Here is a 21,239-nt window from a genome sequence, read left to right as displayed (position 1 = left end):
ATTCAGCATCACGGTTTGAACAGGATTCTTGCCTGATAGCAGAGGGAGCAAGGAGGACAAAGTGAGTACATCAGCATCCCCAGGGATTTATAAGGGCAGAGACTGCCACATAAAGCAAGCTTTCAAAGGACAGAGCTGTGCTTAACCCTTTATTCCTGGTCCTGGGAGATCTTTGGAGCAGCCGGGTGGGCTGGTAGACAAGCAGCCAGGAGGGCTGGTAGTGTCTGCAAGCAGTGGGAACAGTTCTACAAGAGAGAAGATACTTCTGCATGCAGCTTTTTAACATTTTGTGCTGTTTTCCAAAGGGACTGTGAGCTCCTGGTCTGTAAGGAACTTTGCCACTGATCCGAGAGACTGGGTGTTTCTAGCAAAGACAGCAGTCTAGGCAGTGGTGGCCCATCCATTAGGGGCGCCGCCCCCCATCCATGCGTCCAGCTCCCTAATCTACATATGGGGCACCAGACGCATGGATTCCAATCAGGAATCCATGTGTGCCCTTCCAATCACTGAAAATGCCCTTTTTTACAGTCGCTGTAAATCTGAGGGGAAGATTTAAAAATTAGGGGAAGCTCTGCTGATTTTATCATCCAATCATGTACAAGCAAAAATTATGTTTTTTATTTTCCGTGCATGTTCCACTCGGATCTACAGCGACTGCACTTCCAAGTGCACTTGCTGTGCACATGTAGTGCAAAGTGGATTTTTCTTTAGTAAATAAACCCCAAAGTGTATTGAAGTGGTTAGGGGGAACCCCGCTCCAAAAAATTTAAAAACAAAATGGCGTGGAGGCCCCCCAAAATCCATACCAGACCCTTATCCGAGCAAGCAGCCATGGCAGGCCAGGAAAGGGGGGGGGGGGGACGAGCAAGCACCCCCCTCCTGAACCATATCAGGTCGCTTGCCCTCAACATGGGGAGAGTGCTTTGGGGTCCCCCCCAAAGCACCTTGTCCCCATGTTGATGGGGAAAGGGCCTCATCCCCACAACCCTTGCCCGGTGGTTGTTGGGATCTGCAGGGCGGGGGGCTTATCGGAATCTGGAAGCCCTCTTTAACAAGGGGGCCCCCAGATCCCCCCTGCCCGTCCTATGTGAATGGGTATTATTATTATTATTCAGGATTTATATAGCGCCAACAGTTTACGCAGCGCTTTACAATATAAAAGGGAGACAATACAGTTATAATACAATACAATACAATAGGATTAAGAGGGCCCTGCTCAGAAGAGCTTACAATCTAATAGGGTGGGGCAGGTGGTACAAAAGGTTGTAACTGTGGGGAATGAGCTGGTGGAAGTGGTAGGAGATTAGTTGGAGACGTGATAGGCTTTCCTGAAGAGATGAGTTTTCAGGGATTGCCTGAAGGTAGCAAGAGTAGGGGATAGCCGGATAGATGGAGGTAGCGAGTTCCAGAGGATGGGAGAGGCTCTGGAGAAATCCTGGAGACGAGCATGGAAGGAGGGGATGAGAGAGCTTGAAAGCAGGAGGTCTTGAGAAGAGCGGAGAGGTCGATTTGGGTGATATTTGGAGACAAGATTCGTAATGTAGCTTGGGGCAGAGTTGTGAATGGCTTTGTATGTTGTGGTTAGAATTTTGAATTTAATTCGCTGGGTGATTGGGAGCCAGTGTAGGGATTGAAGTAGAGGGTTGGCAGACACTGAGCGGTTGGTAAGGTGGATAAGTCTGGCAGCAGCATTCATGATAGACTGAAGAGGGGATAGCCTATGGAGCGGTAGGCCAATGAGAAGGGAGTTGCAATAGTCAAGGCGAGAGATAACAAGGGAGTGAATGAGGAGCTTGGTGGTTTCATTTGTTAAAAAAGGGCGAATTTTAGAGATGTTACGGAGGTGAATTCTACAAACTTTTGACAGCGATTGGATTTGAGGCTGAAATGACAAGTCAGAATCTAGGATTACACCTAGTACCCTGGCGTGAGGGGAGGGACTGATGGTTGCATTATTGATTTTGATGGAAAAGTCATGGAGGGGGGCACGGGCGGGGGGGAATATTAATAGCTCAGTTTTAGAGAGATTTAGTTTAAGGAAGTGGTGCGACATCCATGCTGATATGTCAGTTAGTAAGTTAGTAATGCGAGAGGAGACTGAAGGAGTGAGGTGAGGAGTAGACAGATAGATTTGGGTGTCATCAGCGTATAAGTGGTATTGGAAGCCATGGGCAGTTATTAGGTGACCAAGGGAGGAGGTGTAGATAGAGAAGAGAAGGGGTCCAAGAACTGAGCCTTGGGGGACCCCCACAGAAAGGGGCAATGGAGAGGAGGAGACAGAGTTGTAGGTGACACTGAAGGAGCGCTGTGATAAATAGCCAGAGAACCAGGATAGAGCAGAATCTCGGAGGCCAAGGGAATGTAGTTTATTGAGAAGGAGCGGGTGGTCAACAGTATCAAAGGCCGCAGAGAGGTCAAGTAGTAGGAGTATGGAGTACTGGCTGTTGGTTTTAGCAGTTAGTAAATCGTTAGTGAGTTTTAGTAAGGTAGTTTCCGTGGAGTGCTGCGAGCGAAAGCCAGACTGTAAGGGGTCAAGAAGGTTATTTTCATTGAGGTAGGAGCCAAGACGGTTGTAGACTAAGCGTTCTAGAAGTTTAGAGGTGAATGGGAGTAGTGAGATGGGTCTTAAGTTGTTCAGGTCGGTAGGGTCCAGTGAGGGCTTTTTAAGAATGGGAGTGATCTGTGCATGTTTTAGAGGGGAGGGGAAAATGCCACTAGAAAGGGAGAGATTGAAGATGTGGGTGAGGGAGCATAGGATAGAAGAAGAGGGTGAACGTAGTAGTTGTGAGGGAACAGGATCCAAGGGACAATTGGTTAGGTGAGCATACATTGTACCCCTACTCATTCACCAAAAAAAGTGTCAAAAAAATACAAACGACAGGAGACCAAAAAAAAAAAAATGTCCCATGATGTCCATCCATCTTTAATCACGGCGCCCGGTCACGAAAAATAGAAAAAAAGCTCCGCCTCGATGGGAGGCATCCCACTGACTGCTGTCTCTTTGCTTTGACAGCTTTTATATAGGCAAGGGCAGGGCCACCCGGTGACGTAACCAGGTGACCCCCCCTTCTGACGTCACGTGTTGTACCTGCTTTCCATGTACCACCATAGTGATCTTTGCTGCCTTCCATGTACCATAGTGACCCCTCCTTCCTGCCTTCCATGTGCCATAGTGATCTTTCTGTCTTCCATGTACCATAGTGATCCTTCATGAGTTCCATGTACCATAGTTATCCGTGCTGACTTCCATGCACCATAGCCATAGTGATTCTTCTGCCTTCCATGTGCCTTAGTTATCCTTACTGCCTTCCATGTGCCATAGTGACCTTTTCTGCATTCTATGTGCCATAGTGTTTCATCCTGCCTTCCATGTGCCATAGTGATCCTTTTGGCCTTCCATGTGCCATAGTGATCAATTCTGCCTTCCATGTACCATAGTGATCCTCCCTGACTTCCATGTGCCATAGTGATCCTTCCATGTGCCATAGTGATTCTTCCTGCCTTCCATGTGCCTTAGTTATCCTTCCTGTCTTCCATGTGCCATAGTGATCCATTCTGCCTTGCATGTGCCATAGTGATCCTTTCTGCCTTCCATGTGCCTTAGTAATACTTTCTGTCTTCCATGTGTCATAGTGATTCTTTTGGCCTTCCATGTGCCATAGTGATCAATTCTGCCTTCCATGTGCCTTAGTAATTCTTCCTGCCTTCCATGTACCATAGTGATCCTTTCTGCCTTCCATGTGCCATAGTTATCCTTACTGACTTCCATGTGCCATAGTGATTCTTCCTGCCTTCCATGTGCATTAGTTATCCTTCCTGCCTTCCATGTGCCATAGTGATCTTTTCTGCCTTCTATGTGCCATAGTGATCCATGCTGCCTTCCATGTGCCTTAGTAATCCTTTGTCTTCCATGTGTCATAGTGATCCTGCCTTCCATGTGCCATAGTGATGCTTCCTGCCTTCAATGTACCATAGTGATTCTTCATGACTTCTATGTGCCATAGTTATCCTTCCTGCCTTCCATGTGCCATAGTGATCCTTCCTGCCTTCATGTACCATAGTGATCCTTCCTGCCTTTCATGTACCATAGTGATCCTTCCTGCCTTTCATGTACCATAGTGATCCTTCCTGCCTTTCATGTACCATAGTGATCCTTCCTGCCTTTCATGTACCATAGTGATCCTTCCTGCCTTTCATGTACCATAGTGATCCTTCCTGCCTTTCATGTACCATAGTGATCCTTCCTGCCTTTCATGTACCATAGTGATCCTTCCTGACTTCCATGTGCCATGGTGATCCTTCCATGTGCCATGGTGATTCTTCCTGCTGTTCATGTGCCTTAGTTATCCTTTCTGCCTTCCATGTGCCATAGTGATCCTTTCTGCCTTTCATGTGCCATAGTGATTCTTCCTGCCTTCTATGTGCCTTAGTTATCCTTCCTGTCTCCCATGTGCCTCAGTGATCGGTTCTCCCTTCCATGTGCCATAGTAATCCTTCCTGCCTTCCATGTGCCGCAGTGATCCTTCATGTACCATAGTGATCCTTTCTGCCTTCCATGTGCCATAGTGATCTTTCCTTACTCATTGATTAGCACACATGTCTGCCTAGTGACCCGCTGTGAGTGCACCTACTAAAAGAGATGAAAGGAAAGATCTTGACAGGCCACGATTATTGACACCACTGATGTCTTTTTTGACGTTGCATCCTGGCTTGCTTGTGAGTCCTCCGTCACACACCATCTGTGGGTCTTCTGAGAGGCTACCCGGGCTCCATACTCAGTGTATCAGTGATCAGACTGAGCTCTTTTTGACCCCCCTGACTAGGTGCCGGTTCACACGGGGGCGACTTGTCAGGCGACCTAGTCGCCTGAAAAGTCGCCTCCCGTTCTGTACAATGGATCCGTTCTAATCGGAGCGACGCAAGCAAGACCGACTTAGAAAAAGGTTCCTGTACTTCTTTTGGGGCGACTTGAGGCGACTTGCATAGACTTCTATATAGAAGTCGTTTTGCAAGTCGCCGCCCCTGTCATGTGCAGGTTGCCTCGGTGAGGCGACCTGCAAGTCGTGCCGCCCCTAGTGTGAACTGAGCCTAAGGGTGGTCACTTGCTCTCTGATCAGATCACCTGGTGAAAACAGAGGAAAAAAGCCTAAGAAAATAAATCGGATGCAGCCATCACATCTAATGACTGGTCATACCGTGTGATTATATGGGGAAGCCTTGGTCCACCCTTTGAGACTACCAGAGTGTCTGGTTGTTACCACTTCAAGCCATCCGAGAGACGGAGGGATCATCCCCCATTCTGGCCAGAAGTTATAGCCGTAGATGTTCCATCCTATCTGTGTTTGTACACAAGTCTTGGTGACTCCTTGGGCATACGCCTTCCTGAGTCCATATTTTCCAGTAAACCTTCTCAAAGTTGGTGATGGCTGTCTTCTATATTCACATGATTCCTAGGAATTATTAATGCCATAAGGACTAAACCTCCTTGTCTGGATCAAATTCAACACATATACATATAATTTTTTTTCACTCAGTGGACTGCTTAGCTGATATTTTTATTTTTATGTTTTTACCTTTATAAGTGATCCTTTCTTCCTGCCTTCCATGTGTCTTAGTGATTCTTCCTGCCTTGCATGTGCCATAGTGATTCTTCCTGCCTTGCATGTGCCATAGTGACCCTTCCTGCCTTCCATGTGCCATAGTGACCCTTCCTGCCTTCCATGTGCCACAGTGATCCTTCCTTCAATTCTTCCATATACCATAGTGATCCTTCCTGCCCTCCATGTGCCATAGTGATCCGTCCTGCTTTTTATATACCATAGTGATCTCCCTTTCCTTCCATGTGCCATAGTGATCTTTCCTCCCTTCCATGTGCCATAGTGATCCCTCTTTCAATTCTTCCATATACAATAGTGATCCATCCTGCCTTCTATGTGCCATAGTGATTCGTCCGGCCATCCATATGCCATAGTGATCCTTCCTGCCATCCATGTGCCAAAGTGATCCCACCTGCCTTCCATGTGCCATAGTGATCCCTCCTCTAATTCTTCCATTTACCATAGTGATGCTTCCTGCCTTCCACGTGCCATAGTGATCCTTCCTGCTTTCCATATACCATAGTGATTCTTTTTTGCCTTCCATGTACCACAGTGATCTTTCCTCCCTTCCATGTGCCATAGCGATCCTTCCTCCCTTTCATGTACCATACTGATCCCTCCTTCAATTCTTCCATATACCATTCCTGTCTTCCATGTGCCATAGTAATTCTTGCTGCCTTTCATATGCGCTCGTGATCCTGCCTGCCATCTATGTGCCATAGTGATCCTTTCTGCCATCCATGTGGCATAGTGATCCTTGCTATCTTCCATGTGCCACAGTGATCCTTCTTCCCTTTCATGTACCATAGTGATCCCCCCTTCAATTCTTCCACATGCCATAGTGATCCTTCCTGCCTTCCATGTACTACAGTGATCCTTCCTGCTTTCCATATACCATTGTGATCCTTAATGCCTTCAATGTACCATGGTGATCTTTTCTCCCCTCCATGTGCCATAGTGATCCTTCAAGCCTTCCATGTACCTGTGTGATACCTCCACCCTTTCTTGCATATTCCATAGTGATCTTTCCTTCCATATAACAGTGATCCTATCCTCTCTCAAATCCCTCTCCCTAAGGGTTGGTTAACTCTGGAACACTGTGCCGGAAAGGTACTTTTTGTGTGAATTTCCCACACTGCATGCAACCATGCTGCCCTTGTGAGATACACACGGGTGCCATTAATTGTCCACCACCACAATATTTCTGACATTTGAGATAAGCTTTTCATTCTGGTGTTCATTTGTTCAAGTAATGTTGCACTTTATACAGTAACTAGGCTCAGCTTCTGTCTAACCATCCCTCTTTAAGCTACTCCCACTGTTAGGAACAACTTGACCATGACCATCACTTGCTACTATGTGCTACACGTACTGCTTTACTTCTTTTTCAGCTCTATCCCAGGGATCCTCAGGTCCTTCATAATCCTCTATTTTAAGCTCTCTGTCTACTTTCAGTGTATACAAAACCATATGTTTTGAAAGTTTTTTTAAAGAGCAAGTAAACCCTGGTGGGTTTTACTTCCTCCTTATTTCCCTGCAAAGGTAAAGCATAATGGGCTACTATGCATGTGTCACTTACTGGAAACCCAAGCCCGCAATGTCACCGTTGTCCCCACTAGCAGGGAGCGTCCATCTTCACCCCTCTTCCTTCCGGGGCCGCAAACTCTGGCTCTGTGACTGGCCGGAGTCGCGTGACGTCACTCCTGCGGATACGCACGGGAACCACCAGTCATGGCATGACCCCTATTAGAAATGGCACAATGTGCCCTTTCTAAAGTAGTCATCAGCGCTCGGCTTTTTCGTAAATATCTCCTAAACCGTGGGTATTTCCAGCACCTACAGGCAGGGCCGTTTGAAGGAATTTGGGGGTCCCAAGCAAAATGGACATGGAGGCCCCCCCGCACGCACACACACAAAGCCTACAGGAATCACAGCATAGCGATACAGTTTACGTTCACCAGCACTTTAAATAAATAAAGTTTACAGTGCAAATACTGCTGCTGCATATAATGAGCATAAAATTTGAACATTTTCAACAATTGAAGGGGAGGGAGGGGGACAGAGGCTGCGGACATACTACAGGAGGGGGACAGAGGCTGCGGACATACTACAGGAGGGGGACAGAGGCTGCGGACATACTACAGGAGGGGGACAGAGGCTGCGGACATACTACAGGAGGGGGACAGAGGCTGCGGACATACTACAGGAGGGGGACAGAGGCTGCGGACATACTACAGGAGTGGGACAGAGGCTGCGGACATACTACAGGAGGGGGACAGAGACTGCGGACATACTACAGGAGGGAGACAGAGGCTGCGGACATACTACAGGAGGGGGACAGAGGCTGCGGACATAATACAAGAGGGGGACAGAGGCTGCGGACATAATACAGGAGGGGGACAGAGGCTGCGGACATACTACAGGAAGGGGACAGAGACTGCGGACATACTACAGGAGGGGGACAGAGGCTGCGGACCTGATAGTGTCCTCCTTAACCCCTCACAGTAGCCTCCTCCTCTGTCCACCATCATATTACATTCTCCACACCAGTGTGTGCTGCTTCCCTTGCGCCTCTCCACAGTCCACAGGGCAGCACATCAGTGTCCTTCACTGTCCTACTACATGCCATGGCTTCACCCCCCTCCCCCCAGTAATGCCATGTCATCCTCTGTCGCCTGTCCCCAGACCCAGTAGTGTCAGCTGCTGTCCCCAGTAATGTCATCCTCTGCCCCATTGTCACCCTCTTCTCCTCACTTACCCCCCCTCAACTCCTCCGCCTACGGCGAGTGCACAAAATGTGGCTGCAGTGTCTTAGCCAGGAACAAGCGTACTCTGGAATCTATTCAAAAATGGCGCCGGGCGGCGCCATTAAGTTACTGCGCATGTGCTGCCTGGCCGAGCGAGTACGAGCTTTCCCAAGCCCAGCCGGCTTCGGAACAGCCTATGTGCAGTTACATGGTCGGCTCGCAGCCATCTTTTTTACGGGCACCGCTGCGGGCGGGCTGTTGGCAACACTGGGAAGCGGCGGCCGGCGGTACGGCTGGGGCCCCAGGCCAGCTCGGGGGCCCCAAGCAATTGCTTGTTTTGCCTGTCCTGTCGCAACGGGCCTGCCTACAGGTAAGCCTTAATATAGGCTTACCTGTAGGTAAAAGTGGTTGTACAGGGTGTACAACCACTTTAATGATTGTGTTAAGGTTTATATGTATCCCTGAGACTCCAGCTTTTGACACAGCAATCAAATCATATTTTATAGGTAAAAGGAAGCCCGGGTTTTGTTTAACTGCGACCCTTAAGCCCCTCATATGTTTGGCCACACCCACTTTTTGCTGTGGTATGCATAGCGCAACGCAGGTCACTTTCCCCCTGAAATGTTCCTCATTCTCAAATTCAAAAGTTGGGAGTTATCTTATTGCCTTTCTGCTGGAAAGCAGTGGTCTCTGTGCAGAGGTCTGACCAGCGGCAGATGGTCCATAAGGGGCGCAAGGGCGTTGTCCCTTTAATCTCCAATCGTCGCCCCCTAATCTCCATGCAGGGCACCGGACGCATAGATTTCTACGAGCCTGAGGCTCTAATTGGCTTTGAAGCGGTTGGCCTCTGTGCCCAAACCCACCTACTTGTTACATTAGCGAATCACTATTCGCTATTTTCTTCTGGCTCCTCCTCCCAGCCAATCAAGACAAGAAGCGGATCTTAAGATCTGATTGGCTGGGAGGAAAAGCTGGGGAAGCAGCAACTTGGATTCAGGGCTGGACTGGGACAAAAATTTGGCCCTGGACTTCATCATGACCGGCCCACTTTAGTTTTGAGTGTCCCCATCAGCAGCCCCCTTCACATCAGAGAGGCCCCATCAGCAGCCCCCTTCACATCAGAGAGGCCCCATCAGCAGCCCCCTTCACATCAGAGAGGCCCCATCAGCAGCCCCCTTCACATCAGAGAGGCCCCATCAGCAGCCCCCTTCACATCAGAGAGGCCCCATCAGCAGCCCCCTTCACATCAGAGAATCCCCATCAGCAGCCCCCTTCACATCAGTGTGTCCCCATCAGCAGCCCCCTTCACATCAGTGTGTCCCCATCAGCAGCCCCCTTCACATCAGTGTGTCCCCATCAGCAGCCCCCTTCACATCAGTGTGTCCCCATCAGCAGCCCCCTTCACATCAGTGTGTCCCCATCAGCAGCCCCCTTCACATCAGTGTGTCCCCATCAGCAGCCCCCTTCACATCACAGAGTCCCCATCAGAAGTCCCCTTCACATCAGAGAGTCCCCATCAGAAGCCCCCTTCACATCAGTGTGTCCCCATCAGCAGCCCCCTTCACATCAGTGTGTCCTCATCAGAAGCCCCCTTCACATCAGTGTGTCCCCATCAGAAGCCCCGATTGACATCAGAGAGTCCCCATTAGCAGTACCCTTCACATCAGAGAGTCCCCACCAGCAGCCCCCTTCACATCAGAGAGTCCCCATTAGCAGTACCCTTCACATCAGAGAGTCCCCACCAGCAGCCCCCTTCACATCAGAGAGTCCCCATCAGAAGCCCCCTTCACATCAGAGTCCCCATCAGAAGCCCCCTTCACATCAGAGTGTCCCCATCAGAAGCCCCCTTCACATCAGAGTACCCATCAGAAGCCCCCTTCACATCTGAGTCCCCATCAGAAGCCCCCTTCACATCAGAGTGTCCTCCCTCTCCTTCCCCTCCCACATGTACTCACAGTTTTGAAGGCAGTTTCTCGTTCCTCTCTCCAGTCATGTGATAACAAGTTATAAGGGGAGAGAGGAAGGAAAGTCTGTCAGCTGTCTATCTCCCCCTGCAGGCTGGAGGGAGCAGAAAGCCTAATGCTCTCTCCAGCTAGTGCTGAAAGCTGTTCCTCCTAACAGGAGTGAAATCACGATCACTCACTGTCAGAGAGGAGCGGCTCCAGGATTGCACATGACCGGCCCACTGATCCATCGGCCACCGGCCTCTGAGGCAGTAGGATATGTGGTACCTCAGCAGAGAGTTAACTGCTTCCTCAGAGAGCAAGGATGCCACTAGCTTTTCTACCCAAGTTGGAGTTGTAAGGTCTCATGCGTATGACTTGATTTTTTACATAGGATTTTGCGAAGATACATCTTTGGATAGAGAGGATAGGGACCTGTCCTGGTGACTCTTATCCAGAGGCGTAGCTTAAAGCTTGTGGGCCCCAATGCAAAAGTTGACCTGGGCCCCCCCCCCCACTACTTCCAATGTGCGTGCAGCTACATCCATCACACGCCAAGATACCAAGCGGCTTAAGGGTTTTGAGTTCCCAGAGTTCCTCTTTATAGCAGAAGTCAGGGACCCCTGGCAGGTCACTTGGCAGAGCTCCTTTCCCATCCCAGCACTGTATAGAGCCCCCCCCCCCACACACACACACACACACACACTACACAGGGCTGAAATCACATTCCTTTACACACAGTCTGTCAGTCTTCACAAGGTGTATCTGGCTTTTATGTTGCCCTTCTGACCCGTTAAACTCTCTGGTCGGAATGGCAGTGTAGTTGCAGTAGGCAGATACACCCTGTGCAGATCATGGCTAAATGGCTGTGTTGTAAAGGAATGTGATTTCAGCTCTGCAGAGGATGAGAAAGGAGCTCGGCAGCCCGGCATAACATGCAGGGTGGAGGGGTGGTTAGGGGGCTTTGGGGGGGGGGGGGGGGCAACTTAGATCTGGAAGGGCAAAGCCATGTGGCACAAAATCTGGAGCCTGCAGCCCTTCAGGGGCCCCTCAGGAGGTGTTAAGGGTTTTGTTTTAGCAATTTCTGAAGGTTTCTCTGTCAGTGTTGGCAGGTGTTGGGGGAAGGTCACCTCCCAGAGGTGTGTGTCTCTTCTCCCCAGTTGTCAGGGAAGTGGGGTAAGTAGACATCTCCGGGTGGTGGGGTTACAGAGAATCCCAGCTGGTGACTAGAAGACACTGAGCAGTGTCATACCTGACCAGTGACATCGGTCCTATCATGGCTACAGGACGGCACTCTCCTCGTCTTGCCTCGCTGAGCTTGGTTACCATTCCATGTTGCCAGCACACAGCACGGACACTTCCCCATCCTGTGCTGTTCTCACCTCGTGCTCCTCTCCATAGAGGAGATGGCTCACAGCTTCTCCCCAGCCAATGGGAACAGAGGGGCGTGGACTGTGGAAGGCAAAGTAGAAGCCCAGTACTGGAGCGTGGCTGTGGGGCCCTAGGGCAGATCGGAGTTGGATTTTGTGTAGGATATGATAATATGACAGGGAGGCTACAGGGGCCCCCTGAAGCTAGGGGTGGGGTTGCGATTGTGACCCCTGCAACCCCTTATGCTACACCCACGCTCCAAGAGTGAAAGTGAAAGGAAATTCCACATTTTGAGTGGTCACCAGAACAGGAATAGAGAGGAAATATTCCAATGGGGACACTAGTTCTGGTGACTACTAGGGATTTCCTCTCATTTCCTGTTGTGGGTTTGGGACAGGAAATGAAGGGAAATCTCCTCGTGGGGGCAACCTGACAGGGGTTATAACCCTCAATTACTCTATCCAAAATAAAATAAATGGTTTTATTTCTAGGAGAAAAATAAGTTATAATATTAAATGACTCTCTGCTCATTGAGAAATGAATCAAAATGGCTGGTTTCCAGTTCTGATCCCCACAATGTATGTACAGATTGCTGTGATGTAGAGGTGGACGTATCAGAAGACTGGCTGCGTCTCGTATTATTAGTGTTCCGTTCCATGTATCAGTAACGATCGGTATGAGCGCTTCTACATATATGCGATGTAGGGTATCCTGTGCGGAGAGATGTCATACTAATCGCTGTATGAAACGGGCGTGTCACACACTAGCCACGCCCTGGCCTGTCAACCACGACCATACGCTCACGCCCCCATGGCTCGTTGCCTGGGAGACCCGAGATTCTCCGCCTGTAAATTCTTCTTGCCTATCCCGTCCCTCCGCATTCCACACCTGCTGTATTCCCCGCCCTCGGCATTGCCCGCCTATCTTCTTCCTTTATTGGTTCTCGTGCCTGTCAGTGAACGTCCTGTCACGATTCCAATGCTGTGATTGGTGGCGCTCTTCCAGGACGCCGCTTTGCAGGAAGAAGTGGGCAGGTGTTGGCGCAGAGGGGCGTGTGTGATTGGCGTGGCTAGAGCGGCGGTAGGCGTGGCTTGCCGTTTTCTCCTAGCTGGTGATCTTGAGTAGATACCCGAAAGGAAAACAGCGGCAGAGGAGCGGAGCGGAGGGAGGTGAAGAGAGCGGCTGGGCACAGGTGAGTGACAGCAATGGGCAGCGGTGGGTGATGGGGGGGTTCCCTGCCCTTCGCACCCCTTCCTGGGTGTGGGATCACCCTTACCTTTCCTATAGATCCCCCCTCTATTCTCATCACAGCCATTACCGCCCCCTCACATCTGCAACAGGACACCTGGCACCCCCCCTCCATGTTCTGTATATATGTATGGATGGAGCCCACCCTGGCACAGCATGCCCTGGCCTCATCCACTATGATCTCATCATCCATTTGGACAGATCCCTATCACTGTCTACTATGATGATGATGATGATGGGGGTTATTCCTCCAGTAGATGCCGCCTCCTCCTCTGTAATGCTGGGTACAATGAGTAATGCTGCCATGGCATGTGTTGCAGTCTATTGTCACCCATACATTGGCTCCTATGGATAAACTATTTTTAACATGCTTCGTCTCTGCTGGCTTGCCTGTCACAGCGTGAAATACATGGACATCCCCAGCCAATCACCAGCCCTTTATCACCTTTCCCGCATGATCCGCCAACATTTCCCACGCTCATTGTCTCATGGATCCCCCCGCAGACTTTTTACATTTAGGACAGACATTTCTGTGGATTGCATTGTGAACCTCCACAGCAGAAGCAAGGGGTATGTCATCCTAAATCCGTGCAACAAGGTGTAACCCAAAGCAACCACTGAGCATGGCGATCTGACTGGTTACTACGGGTTACCACACTTTGCTGCCTGTCATTATTATGATACAGAATTTATATAGTGCCAACAGTTTGTGCAGCGCTTTACAATATAAAAGGGAGACAATACAAGTTACAATACAATAGGGTTAAGAGGGCCCTGCTCAGAAGAGCTTACAATCGAATAAGGTGGGGCAAGTGGTACAAAAGGCTGTAACTGTGGGGAATGAGCTGATGGAAGGGATAAGAGATTATTTGGAGGCATGATGGGTTTCCCTGAAGAGATCCCTGAAGGCAGAGTAGAAGATAGCTGGACAGATTGGGGTTGTGAGTTCCAGAGGATGAGAGAGGCTCTGGAGAAGTCCTGGAGGAGAAGACAAGGGACATAGAGAGCAGGAGGTCTTGAGAGGAGTGGAGAGGAAGATTTGGGTGATATTTGGAGACAAGATTGGTGATGTATCTCGGGGCAGAGTTGTGAATGGCTTTGTATGTTGTTAGTATTTTGAATTTCATTCACGGGGCGTTTTGGAAGTCAGTGGAGGGATTGGCGTTGAGTTACATAGTAACATAGTTAGGTTGAAAAAAGACACAAATCCATCCAGTCCAACCATAAAATAAATAAAATAAAAATATCATACAATCCCATATACCCAATCCTATACCCACAGTTGAGGGGGGTGGCAGACACTGAGCATCGTCATAGCGCTTTGCACTGATTAGTTCAGGAAGTCTTTAAAGGGTTTGTTCACCTTTACTAAAAAAAATGCCCATGCAGGCATCCCTGGGAGTTTTCCAGTTAGGCTTCATGATGTACCTAAATGACCTACACTTATAACAAAGCCTTTATTCAACTTTGATCAGAGTTGCACAGTTTTATTTATCTACAGACACCCCTTATCTTCATGGGCAGTTTTTTTTTTTTTTTGGTAAAGGCGAACTAACCCTTTAAAGACTTTCTGAACGAATCAGTACAAAGCGCTATGACAGACAGCAAAGTTCGGTAACCTATAGGAACCAGCCAGATCCCCATGCTCTATTGTTGCTATTGGTTACGCCTCTCTTTTATCTGCTTATACTTTATTTGGTAACTAACCCTCTAAAGCTGAACTGCAGGAAAAAAAAAATTCTCCTTTGTAGTAGGGATATCCCCGCACTGCAAGGGTTAGATGCTTGTATAGGTCTTAGAGGGACCACGAAAAAGCATATTCACTTGCCCTGTCCTCCCACAGTCTCCCTCCAGGCTATAAGACCGTTCCCGGCAGCCTCTCCTACCCCGTGCTCCAGCAGGCACAGGTCTTCCGACATCATGAAGTCCAATGCAGAGCCCATAGCCCTGTATTGGATGTGAGGAGGGCAAGGGACAGTCCACGGCTGGAGTGTAGTGCAGGAGAGGAGAGTGCTGGCTGCTTGGGTAGTGGAGAATCAGGTAAGTAAAGCTGCTTATTCTGGCACCCCAGACCTAAAGGAGCAGTATAGATCCAGGGTATACTGCAGAGGGGGGGGGTTGTTTTCACTGGAGATTAGCTTTAAAGCTGAACTACAGCGCATATATAAATTACACAAAATAATGCAGCTCTGTATTTATAATACATCATTAAATGCAAGCAGTGTATGGACCTGAATGTGACCTGTATCCGTTTCTTGCAGTCCTTGAACAGCAGGGCTGAAATGCAAGAGAGAGAAGCAGCACAAAGAGCCATGTAATGACAAGAAGCATGCTAATAGGAGGAGAGAGCAAAGTGGCAGAGAGATGAGCTCATCATTGTGCTGCTTCTCCTTTCACTGTCCAGTCACAGGCTGGGGGCGGGTCCAGGATGACCTAGGCTTCAGAGAAAGTGAGTTGATTGGTGCTGGCCATCACACTAAGGACATCTAGCTGCAGAAAAAGGTACTGCAGGGCAATCTCTGGCTTAAAGCTGAATATTGCAGCAACATTTTGCTATTGGATCTTTAACTACTTCCCGCCGATGTGTTGTTTATATACGGCCTCTCAGCTGGTGGGCTTTAATGCAGAGAGGCTGCATATACGTAGCCTTATGTAATTAGTTTTCTGTGCTGAGAGCACACTCACCATCAGGAACGGCGGGAAAGCTTCCAATGCATGCTAGCGATGAGGAGCTTTCTGAACCATGTGACCTCTGTGACAGCCAATCGCAGCGTTCACATGAACCGAATGCCCGCCTGCTGGCATTTAGAAGCGCTGAAAGGGCGGGAAGGGGTTAATCGGGCTATTCATTTTGTCTTGTTGTTTTTGGCTGCAGATTTTCTGTAAGGATATTGGTATCGGGGCAGCAGAGTCCTGTCCCCCAATTTTTGAGAATGAGCACAGATCAGTGATGGTGGTGGCCATAGCAACCGTTCACATTTGAGCCAACAACCTCTTGCTGAATAGGAAATGCATATATGCAGCAGCAAAGTTGGGGGGGGGGGGGGGTTGGGGGGCTTGAACCACCCAGCTGCCACACATATGTGCCCATGGCGGCCTGAGTTTCTCTGCCTAGCATGCACGCTCCCAGCGCGTTGACCAAGCTGTCACCGGCAGCTCTTGGTCACAGCTTCTGATCGGGAGCCGGTGGTATGGGCTCCCAATCACGTGATCGCTGTCAGAGCCAATCACAAGACAGGGTAGCTGTGCCGCCTCCCGTGAAGAGATTAATTTCCCTTTGCAAGTTAAGCCCCATACACACGATCAGAAAATCGTACGGAAAATACGATCGTACGATAATCGGATCATTAGTACACAGCTTTCGAGAGCCAATCATGACAGTTCTTTGGATATTATTCTATTGGACGTGCATGAAAATTTTTTTTTTAGTACGATGCCAGATCGTACCATTTTCGTTTATTCAGTACAGCTATCGTTCGAAAATGCAATACAAATGCATTACAACACATCACTTCCAAATTTTTTTTTCTGTTGTACGGGAATTTTCGCGACTTTCGTAAACTCATCTGAGATTAGCATGCAAAAAAAACAAAAACAGATGATCATGCATCCGATAATCTCATCATGTGTACTGAGCATTACAGAATTAAAGATGAAGCCTCATTGGTTGATATGGGTAATAGTCCTCTTCTTCATCTGTTGCAGTTTTCATAACTCATTCTCCTATTTTCTGAGTTCCTATGTAATGTTTTGTTTTTATGATAATTCTAGCACTGCTCATTTTTCTTTTTTTATGTGTTTCTCTGCATTCAGTGGTCTTTATGTGGGCAGGCAATCTATAACGGGGACACCAGCCATGCTATATAGAAACCTACACATGTGTCTTCTCTTCTCTTCCAGTATAATTAATGGAAGTGAAAACTGTGCTACATCCATCAATACAACAAGCGTTATTTCTGCCGTCACACACAATTGGCTAACAAGGCTGCCAAAATAGCTTTGTTCATTTCACTTGTATAGCAGAAGGCGGAGATCGGATTCATTGATCTATTATTTGTTTCTGATTAGGACATTACTGAACATTTGAGATTACATTTATTGCTACACTGGTACCCCTTCCATTCATTTTGGAACAATTTGAATGGCGCTGTAAAGGGGCATCTAGTACAGGGGTGGCAGACTGTATTCATACCACCTTCTCACCTGCTGGAATAAATAGCCGTTCATTTACTTTGTGTGATCTTTCCTCCGGTCGTGGCATCATTTTCATTTCTGAACTATTTGCCTTAGCCTTGGATTGCATGCCTGCAAATATTATCCCTTTGGGAGGTTAGGAAATAATCATTTTTCTTCCAGTGCTGAAACTGCGTGTCGCTGGTAATCAGTTTTATTTATTTATTTATTTATTATTCATTCAGTAGCTGGCATTTTATGGTCAGACGTTTTAGCTGAACTTATATAAAAGATGGAAATCTTATTTAAAAAAAAAAAGGGTTTTGAGGTGCTTTTGGAGGGCTGACCAAAAAACGAGGCACCAGGTAGCCAATATGCCTTGGCCCCCATTTACGGGTGAGCATAGCGTACGCAGGTGATTTTGAGGCTTTTTTTTTTTTTTTTTTTTGTGCTCTTTTGTGCATTTTATTTGCACGTTGTAGGAGTGAAGTGCTGGACATGAGCTTCTTTTGGGGCAGGATCCAGCCTTTTTGGCCCCATATATAGATTTATAATGGGAGCACTTCTAAAATATGCATAACACACGTTTTTTTTTTTTTTTTTTACCGCCTTCTATTAAAGGGCTTAAAATGTCCCATTCTGCTTCAAAAGTAGCTCATGTTTCTTTTCAAGCATCGGGCATTGAACTACAGGTGCCTGAATGCTCAAATGTGAACAGGGGGAATTTGTAAAAGTGCAGTAAAACCTCGGACTGCAAGCTTGTAATCCAAAGCATTTGTATATCAAAGCAAATTTCCTCATAAGAAATAATGGAAACTCAGATGATTCATTCAACAACAATTTATTCGTAAGTCCTTCAGTTTATAGTCCATATAAAAAGATTATAGCAATGTGATAGGTTGTGTAACCATAAAATGTCCATCCACAAATGGAAGCCTCCATATAGGGAATTAGAAGCAAAATCCAGCAAAGAGCTACAGAGTATAAAAGAGAAGAGAGGCGCCTCTAAGTATAGCAATATGGTTACATTTAATGAAGGTACAACATTTAGAAACTCACATGGTTGATGATTAAAACAGGCACATCTAAGTATGCAGGGATCCGGGGTAAAACTGTCCACATAGACCATCCTCCTCCCCGCCGGCTCTCACCACTGTCAGTCTGCAATCGTGACCGGGAAGACTACCCTGCAATAGAGCGTTCTGAAAGCGAGGCTTGAAGCGCTTGTGGAGTGCAGCATGGAAGAGACAATGGCGGTGCGGAGGATGGTCTATGTGGACAGCTTTACCCCGGATGCCAACATACTACACATGCTACACTTAGAAGTGCTTCTCTTGTCTTTTATACTCAGTTGTGACAAGGCGCTACTTGTATATTGAAATCGCTTGTAAATCGTTTGTAAATCAAGTCAAAATTTATTTAAAAATTTTGCTTGTCTTGCAAAACGCCCTCAAACCAAGTTACTCTCAAACCAAGTTTTACTGTAATTGTTATTTGGAGCTTTTGAGGGGGGGCATAATGTGTAAGACAGGCGCCATCCTGCATGCCATCCAGAGGAAACCCCCCACAAGCTCAGGGAGAACAGGCAAAATCAATGTTGGTGTCCTGACCGGCACTCAAACCAAGCTGCTGGCACCTGTCCTGTATGCAGGCTGTCTTTGTTTTTGCAGGCAGTCTGTAGAGGTGGATACAGATACAGCAGCTGCACAGACACAGCCACATGTCAAAATTGAACAGCCGTGCAGAAGTGGCTGCATGGCTCAGAATGCAGACAGTGGCGTGTTTGGGGCTATGCAGGCGCTCTGCATGGCGGTCAAATTATGACATGCGGCTGTGTCTGTGCAGCCGCTACAGCCGCATCCGCTTCTATGGGTTGCCTGCACGCTGCTCGGGGTGGATGCAGATGCAAAAACAAAGCCAGTCTGCTTTGTTTTTTCAGGCTGGTTTTGCCTGTAAATGTGCTTATCACATTTGTGCTGCAGCACTGGGTTCCTTGGTTTGAGACACATCAAGATACTACCTGCATGGATTTTGTATGTTCTTTTTGTGCTTGTGGGGGTTTCCTCTGGATACTGTTTTTTTTTTCCCACAGTCCAAAGACATGCTGGTAGGTTAATTGGCTCCAGTCCTAAAGCAGTAGTAAAGATTGTAAGATAAAAAAAAAAAAAATTCACCCTGCAAGGCAATGTCATAGTGTGCTAGTATGCATCACATACTAGCAGATTATGAGAGACTTACTTTAACACAGAGCCCTCCAGCGGTGCGCTGTCAACGCTGACAAGGATTCCATGTGTACGGTTAATGGCGCAGACCTCTGAAGGAACAGAATGGTATGCCGTTCCTTCAGAACGCATGCTTCGTTGACGTCACTGGCTGTTGCTCTGTGGAATATCTCCTACGATACACGTTTAGGAGATATTAATTTTACCTGCAGGAAAGCTTTATTATAGGTAAAAATGTCAGACATGACTTTACTACCATTTTAACCACTTGACCACTGGGCACTTAAACCCCCTTCCTAACCAGACCAATTTTCAGCTTTCGGTGCTCTCACACTTTGAATGACAATTACTCAGTCATACAACACTTTACCCATATGAAATTTTTATCCTTTTTTTCACACAAATAGAGCTTTCTTTTGGTGGTATTTAATCACCGTTGGGTTTTTTATTTTTTGCGCTATAAAAGAAAAAAGACTGAAAATTTGGTAAAAAAATGAATTTTTCTTTGTTTCTGTTATAAAATTTAGCAAATTAGTAATTTTTCTTCGTAAATTTTGGCCAAAATTTATACCGCTACATATCTTTGGTAAAAATAAGTACAACTTGGTGTATATTATTTGGTCTTTGTGAATGTTAGAGAGTCCAAAAGCTACGGTGCCAATATCTGAAAATTGATCACACCTGAATTACTGACGGCCTATCTCATTTCTTGAGACCCTAACATGCCAGAAAAGTACAAATACCCCTCAAATGACCCCTTTTTGGAAAGAAGACATTCCAAGGTATTTAGAAAGATGCATGGTGAGTTTTTTTGAAATTGTTATCTTTTCCCACAATTCTTTGCAAAATCAAGATTTTTTTTTCTTTTTTTTTTTTTTCACAAAATTGTCATATTAGAAGGTTATTTCTCACACACAGCATATGCATACCACAAATTACACCCCAAAACACATTCTGCTATTACTCCCGAGTATGGCGATACCACATATGTGAGACTTTTACACAGCATGGCCACATACAGAGGCCCAACATGCAGGGGAGCATCTCCAGGCGTTCTGGAGCGCCCAGGCCAATTCTGACATTTCTCTCCTACATGTAAAAATCATAATTTATTTGCTAGAAAATTACATAGAACCCCAAAACATTATATATATTTTTTTTAGCAAAGACCCTAGAGAATACAATGGCGGTTGTTGCAACATTTTATCTCGCACGGTATTTGTGCAGCAATTTTTCGAACGCATTTTTTTGGGAAAGAAACAGTTTTGTGCTTTAAAAAAAAACAAAACAGTAAAGTTAGCCCAATGTTTTTGCATAATGTGAAAGATGAAGTTACGCCGAGTAAATAGATACCCAACATGTCACCCTTCAAAATTGCACACTCTCGTGGAATGGTGCCAAACGTCGCTACTTAAAAATCTCCATAGGTGACACTTTAAAATTTTTTCCTGGTTACATGTTTTGAGTTACAGAGGAGGTCTAGGGCCAAAATTATTGCTCTCGCTCTACCGATCGCAGCGATACCTCACATGTGTGGTTTGAACACCGTTTTCATATGTGGGCGGGACTTACGTATGTGTTCGCTTCTGCATGCGAGCACACGGACATGGGCGCTTTAAATTTTTTTTTTTTTTTTTTTTATTGTTTATTTTACTTTATTTATTTTAGTTTGACACTTTTTCCCCCCCAAAAAATTTTTTGATCACTTTTATTTCTATTACAAGGAATGTAAACATCCTTGTAATAGGAATATGGCATGACAGGTCCTCTTTACAGTGAGATATGGGGTCAATAAGACCCCACATCTCACCTCTAGGCTGGGAAGCCTGAAATAATAATAAAAAAAAAACGATCTTGGCTTCGATCGTAGCGGTGAGTCGGTAGAAGCACCGGAGGGTGGCGGGAAGGGGGGGCGTCCCCTCTCGCCTCCTATAAGAA

The 21,239-nt window shown here is 47.1% G+C and overlaps 1 protein-coding gene across 7 annotated transcripts in view; it reads left to right on the top strand.

Moving 5' to 3' along the window:
- Nucleotides 1–12,706: 12,706 nt before the first annotated feature.
- CDKL5 (cyclin dependent kinase like 5) overlaps nucleotides 12,707–21,239 on the top strand; it is a 571,173-nt gene continuing 562,640 nt past the window's right edge. For 4 of the 7 annotated variants that reach the window (XM_073616451.1, XM_073616450.1, XM_073616452.1 and 1 more), the window contains exon 1: nucleotides 12,707–12,850. The gene's annotated coding sequence lies outside the window, so the exon portion shown is untranslated. The remainder of the gene's footprint in view (nucleotides 12,851–21,239) is intronic. The other 3 variants (XM_073616448.1, XM_073616447.1, XM_073616449.1) reach the window with 2 other exon arrangements.

Source organism: Aquarana catesbeiana, linkage group LG02, assembly GCF_042186555.1.
Source record: "Aquarana catesbeiana isolate 2022-GZ linkage group LG02, ASM4218655v1, whole genome shotgun sequence".
Taxonomy (NCBI): domain Eukaryota; kingdom Metazoa; phylum Chordata; class Amphibia; order Anura; family Ranidae; genus Aquarana; species Aquarana catesbeiana.
Note: the sequence above shows the minus strand (reverse complement) of the source record. Positions and strands in the feature narration are given on the sequence as shown.